The following is a 7,355-nucleotide window of genomic DNA, read 5'->3' as shown; positions in this document are numbered from 1 at the left end:
GCAGTTGTCCTGATTTTAGCACCAATGGAAGATATCCTTTTTCCTTAATCCCATTCAAGATAACCATGTTCACAGTCAGGACCTTTCCTTGACTTTATTGAGAAGATTAAGGTTATTCTTATGAGATTTTTTAAAACTAATATTAATAGCTAACATTTATATAGTGCTTACAATATTCCAGGCACTGTGCTAGCATTTCTAATTATTATCTAATTTGGTTCTTACAATAACCTTGGGAGGTAGATGCTATTAGTAGCCTCATTTTATAGCTATGGAAACTGAGGTAAACAGAGGTTAAATAACTTTTCCAGGGTCACAGAACTGGTAAGTGTCTAATACTGGATTTGAATTTAAGACTTTCTGACTACAGGCTTACTGCTTTATCCACTGCATGATCTAGTTTTCCGTATAACTAAGGAAAAACTCCAAAACCCCATCATATAATAGGGATGATAGAATGGTCTACTGATGTGGTCAGAATGAGAGATGAGATGTAGACAGCCAGAATATCAACAACCTTGAATTATCTGGTGAAATGGAAGAAGGCCTTTTGCATATTATTTAATGGGTTAAAGAAACTTTATGGGAGGATATGGACAAGAGAGGCACATGATGATCAGACAAAGATGAATTATAATCTACATTCTTTGAGGGAACTTTGGAGTCAATAACAGATACATTTGATTATTTAAGATATTATGCCATCTTTCTGTGGCCCCTTTCATTAGCACTTCAATATTTTAATTTGATTTACTATTAAAATGATTTCATCTAGTTTTAGGATTCTCCAAATATATCTGAGCTGTTCTCTGGATCTGGACCTGAAACCTTTCCAGCACTGTAAGAGCTGATTGAACTTAGAATCTACTATTATATTTTTCAAACACCCAAGATCATTTCCTGGGTGCCATGATAAGCCATGAGAGTTGTCTTTTAGTGTGGGTCCTGGTTTTGCGTTCTATGAAAAAATGATTTGCTATCATATAATAATTGGAGTCAGTCATTGATCAGATGTGTTAAACAGCACAAGGTCAAGAAGAAATCCCTGACTTCATAATGAATCTTCCCTTAAATTAATATGACCTGTTCTTTAATAATGACTTTAATCTTTCACTTATTCCCAAATCCAAACAACTTCATTATCTACTATAACAAATCTTTTCACCTTATATGGAAAAAAAGAATTAGACTTACTCTACTTGATCCCAGGGGATAGAACTTGGAACGAGGTAGTGAAAGTTGCAAATAAATGCATTTAGGCTTTTTTATAAACAAAAATGTCTAAAACATTAAAGTTATCCAAATGTGGAATAAATTCTCCCCTCCCACTTTCTCCTCATGGAGATAATGGATTCTCCATTGTTAGATATTTTTAGGCAATGAATGGACAATCAATTGTTGAGTATGATGTAAGGGAAATTCTTATTTGGGAATGTATTGAACTAGATGGCTACTGAAGTTCCTTTACACTTTGGGATCTTGTCAGTAAGCATAGCAAAATAGAATAACATGAGACTTTGTCAAAATTTTAATGAAGCCAAGTATCCCGTGATAATGTTACCAGTCTAGTGTAGTGTGGCTAAATGGTGCAGTGGATAAAGTGCCCAGCCTGGAATCAGGGAGACCTGAGTTTAAATCTGGCCTCAGATAAACAATAGCTATGTGACCCTGGGCATATAATTTGACCCTGTTTACCTCAGTTTCCTTGCCTATAAAATGATCTGCAGAAGGAATGGCAAACAACTCCAGTATCTTTGCCAAGAAAACCTCAAAAGGGGTCATGAAAAGTCAGACACAATCGAAATGACACAATAACAACATTAGTCTTGCAAAATTTGTTGAAAGGTGCAATGAGATTACTTTGGCATGCCATGTCCTTGACAAAACCATGCTGACTCTTAATGATTTTTGCTTCTCTTTATGGACATTCATTAACCATCTCTCTGATTCTATATTTTAGAATTTTGAAAGATATTAAATTCAAGTTCTTTAACCAAAAATTTGACAATTCCACAGTTTTGACAAAAATTGGGACATTCATCCTTATTCAGTCTTGTAGCACTTCTTTTCTCCATAATAAAAGAAATAACTTTTTTCTTCTGTTCTTTTTAAGTTTATATTCTCAGCTTTTGACAAAGAAATAAAAAGTAAAATTAGAAGTGAATGGTGCTGCCTTCTCTTTACTGTTCTTATCACCACACCTGGTTGCAACCTCCTCTAGAGCCTTCCATTATGGTCTGGAAACCTTTTCATTCTTTTTTTTTATTTCTTTTAAAAAAAATTTAAAATGTATTTATTTTTGAATATTACAATTTTCATCCTAATCTCACTTTCCTCCCTCCCACCCCCACAGAAGGCTGTCTGATAGTCTTTACAATGGTTCTATTACTATACATTGATCTAAATTGAATGTGTTGAGAGAGAAATCATATCCTTAAGGAAAAAATTAAGTATAAGAGACAGGAAAATTATATAATAAGATAATTTTTTAATAAGGTAATAGTCTTTGGTCTTTGTTCAAACTCCACAATTTTTTCTCTGGATACAGCTGGTATTCTTCATCACAGATATCCCCAAATTATCCTTGATTGCTGCACTGATGAAATGAGCAAGTCCATTAAGATTGATCATTAACCTAATGTTGCTGTTAAGGTGTATAATGTTCTTCTGGAACCCTTTTCATTCTATAAGAATCCTTCAGCCTGTATCATACCCTGTATCTTCTGCCCCTGAGATCCTTCTTTACTTTTGTGAGGAGGGTAAAGAACTCCTCCTATGACTTATGTTGTTCAGGTCAATCATCTCTTCATTTCCTATCTGCTGCACTCTTCTGATCATGCCCCTTGACTAGGTATCTTTCTCTCTCTACCCTTCCCCTTTTATCTTCCTGTAGTGTATTATCTTACTCCATTAGAATGTAAATTCTTTGAGGCAAGGGACTGTTTTTGCTTTTCTTTGTATCCGCAGAGTCCGCAGAGCTTAGCACTGTGATTGGCACATGAGCACTTCAATGCTTTTTGACTAACAGATCCTGTGCAATGATCCTGTTCCTTATTTGATCTTCCTCTTGTCCCCCACATAACTTAAAAAGTCTCTTTTGTTATCCTTAAGCTAACTGATTTTGTTCTTCTTTTCAGTTCCATTGGCTACTTATTGTCTTTCTTCTATAACTTTTTGATCTCTCATTAAAGTGAGACATTGTTTATTTGATCAAATTAAAATATTCCATTGGTCTGTTTTACAATATGCCTTAAACAGCCAAAGGTGTTTGAAACCTGACTAAGAACTTCCATTGTATAACTGACTCTTAGAGAATTATGCCAGTGTGTGTATGTTTGTGTGTAGGGGGAGGGAGAGGTGGGGAAGGAGGAATGTGTGGGAGGGAGATGGGACAGGACAGGACCATTTGACTCTGTGATGACATGATGATAGTATGTATTGTGTATTTTAGCCTGGTTCTTTGAGGTTTGCTATTTTTTGTGGTACAAGATTAATTATGAAGCACATATTGATTTCTTAGAGGCTTTCCATAAAACAAATAGAAATTTTTTTATAGAACTGAATACACTGATGATGGCATGAATAGAAAGTATTCAAGATATACATAATTGCTTTTCTACTTTTTATTTATAAAAACATCTTATAAAACAATAACCTCAAAATAATAAGTTTTTGAGAGAAAAATAAAATATTTTTAAACACTATATTTTATTTTTCTGAAGATAAGCTATCCCAAATATATTCTACTATCCCTATAGAATATGATATATATTATATAAAATATTTGTTAAATGTTTACTATGTGTTAGATACTTTGCTAAGTATTGGAGATTCAAATATAAGCAAGACAGACTCTATCCTCAAGGAATTTACATTTTTTTTGTAGCTTAGAGATTGTCCCAGTGTCCTAGAAATGTTCTGAGATTACTCATAGTTCAATAGCATTTACAGCTCTTTATCAAGTTCAGCTAATCGTGAAAGTTAGAGAAGGAGACCAAATATGAGAGACAGTGAATGTGATGATCAGAGGGTTAGGAGAGTTACTTGTCAGGTAAGACAGACAAGGATTTTCTGGAGGACAGAAAGAGATTATCTAGGAAAAAGTGCCTCCATCTTTTTTTCTTAGGCAGATGGTGAGGTTACCAGATTTGGATAAAAATGCATGATGGGAATTAAGGAAAGTCCAGGATTCTTTTTGGCATATTCGTGGTTCATGCAATGATATTTTTACTCCTCTGCCTCTAAGGGAGGAAAGGCATCTCAGGGACAGAGTGGACTTGAGGCCACTTGACCACTAGAGATTTTTTCTATCTTTGTATTAAAGCGCATTCTGATGAGAGAATTCAAAACATAAGGAGGGGGAGTAAAGGATGCCTATAATGGGATCATATTAAGGATCATCTAGTGGTATGTGGGCCTGGCCTCTGGCAAGAAAAAGTAAAGACTTATTAGAGGGTTATAAGTCTGGATAGTAGTTTTTAACATTATCAAGCTTTCTTGCTTACCTTGCTCTCAGTTTCATTTCACAGAGTCTTGAACTTTCCCTTGGACTCTGAATTTTATTTCCTTATATCTCTCTTGTCATCTGAGGACTTCTGTTTTGTTTGATTGTTTGAAAAGCTTAGTGGGAATAATTTGATTGATATCTGGGATTAATATCAATTTATAGTGATCCTTTTATTATGAAATTGTGTAACTGCAACTCTCTTCCTGCTAGGGTTTGCTAACAATATATCTTACAAGTAAAAAGAAGTTACCCAAACTAATTGACTTTCTCTTATGCATTTTTACATGCCTATGTATCCTTAAAGACTGCCACAGAATTGCACACTCCTTGAACTGACCGTTATGAGGTGCTCATAGTATAAACACTCTTTAAACCCTGAAGACTACTTGTATTTTGGTTTTGATGTGTTTGTAGTTTCGTTCTTTAATTTTGGAAATTTTTATTTTGCTTGAACTTAACCACTTGTTAAAACTGTCAAACTGACAGCTCTGGGAACTGAAATCATCCAATTAGTGCTTAGAACAAATGTTACCCTGGCACCTATCACCACAGTGCATAAAGAGGCCCTCAGAAAAACACATTAGGTTCAAACAAAAACATGTATTTCAGAGGCAAAACTTTTCCTGGTCTGTTCTGCCTTTAGAGTTATGTTTGATGGTAATTGACTTAGAGCTATGATCTTCAGTATAGTTATCTCGAAGGCATTATCCAGTTTGTGAAATAGTAGGAAGTGTGAGCATATTTGAATTCAGGTTATTATTATTATTATTTACATAAAGTCACACAGAAATTTTACTTAAGATTAACTTTAAAGTTTTTTTAAGTTATTTTCTATTATCTATGGATTTTTCCTTATTATTCTCTCTTGCCTAGTCCAGTTGATCCAGATCACACAAGGTTATATAATCCAGTCCAATCCAGCCATCATTATTAAATATGCCCAGGTTGTTTAAGGAACTGTGAGAGATATGGGACATACTGAAACAAGATTTAATGCTAACCCTGTCCTTAAGAAACATATATTCTACATTGGGATGTGATATATAAATAAATAAGTATATATGTATTCTTACAATATATGTAAATACACACATAGACATATTTATACACATACACTCAGATACATATCTATCTGTTTAGGAGAGAAAGGAGAGAAAGAGCTTGAGAATCAGGAATGGTCCCTAGCAGATGGCACAGGAGTAGATAAACATTAAGGTTTCCAAGAGGCAGAAGTAATATGAGAGTTCATTCCAAATATAGAGGATAATCTGGGCAAAGGTATGGAAAAAGTATAGATATATAGAACAAGAAAGAAAATGAAAGTAGGACAAGGTAGGAAGTGAATGTGCCAATAGGCATCCTTAGTAGGTTACCTATAGTTTTTATAAAATGGCATTGTAAAACAGACTTTTGCACCTCAAACTTGGTGATAGAACTGATTTGAGTCAATGTAGCTAATAGAAAACTGGTCTGAGAGATGAGAAAACCTGGTTTAGGTCACACTTTGAGAGTAGATTGTATTATCCTAGACAAATCATTTAACTCCTGGGTACAATTTAGAGGAGATAATCTACATTGGTAGAGGGAGTTGCTTCATCTGGGAGTTCTCTATGTCAGTGAATCACAGTTGCAATCTCTAACCTTATCTAAAGGGAATACCTCACATTATTTCACTGTACTCACCACGGTTGTTATACAATAATTAACAGTTTACCTGAAGGATGACCTTGAGTTAACATTACTATGTTTTTCTTAACCAAGTTTACTATCTAATAGAAAACAATATTACATAGGAAAACAAATTTTTATGGTTTTCTCAAATATTTATTGAAGAAAATCAATATAAGAATTTTAACTTATGGAACTGAGAAAGTAGGCAGCTGACTTGTTTTATGCAAACTGAGTGTCAAAGTTAAAAATTTTTCATTTTTATCCCTCGAGTAATAAGCATATAAGCAGCACTTAATAAATATCTCTTGACTGGCTGTTGTATGTTGGAAGGGGTAATACCATAAACCCACAACCTTTATTTTTTGTAGTTACCAGACAAAATGAATTATAGGGGATTGCAATATATCAGAGAAACAGATATCTCACCAATTCTGGATAATCTGGGACTAATAATGAGGAAAGGACAGTATTCTAGAGTTAGTAATCCTAAAGGTGGGAAAAAAATGGAGTTGGCAATCTAGACCTCCTGTTTTCTAAACTATGCCTGGATAAAGGTTATTAGAACCATATAACTTAAAATACAGGGGATTTTCATCTAGGTTTCCTGTTTCTAGATGAGATGGAAGAGTGTGATAAATATGAGGAATATAGTAGATTCCATCCTTTAACTATCAGTTAAGCAATTTAAAATCATATTATGTAAGATCTAAGCCATTTTTAAAAAATATCACCACTAAAATAAAAAAATAACAACTATACAATATAAACTATCAGGTTTAGAAATGCCAACAATGGGGCAGCTAGGTGGCGCAGTGGACAGAGCACCGGCCTTGGAGTCAGGAGTACCTGGGTTCAAATCCAACCCCAGACATTTAATAATTACCTAGCCATGTGGCCTTGAGCAAGCCACTTAACCCCATTGCCTTGAAAAATCTAAAAAAAAAAAATGCCAACAATTCCATTTTACAGTAAAATAAGTAGTGAAAAGGAAATAAGCATCTATATATAGTCCCTACATAGCATAGGCACTGTACTAAATATTTTTACAAATATTATCTCATTTTGATACTCATAACAAGCCTGAAAGATAGGTTCTATTATTATTCTCATCTTATAGTTTGAGAAAATTGAGACAAAGAATGACTTGTCCAGGATAAAAAAAACTACTAAGTGTCTG

Source organism: Macrotis lagotis, chromosome X (assembly GCF_037893015.1).
Source record: "Macrotis lagotis isolate mMagLag1 chromosome X, bilby.v1.9.chrom.fasta, whole genome shotgun sequence".
Classification (NCBI taxonomy): domain Eukaryota; kingdom Metazoa; phylum Chordata; class Mammalia; order Peramelemorphia; family Peramelidae; genus Macrotis; species Macrotis lagotis.
This window is presented reverse-complemented; position numbering follows the sequence as displayed.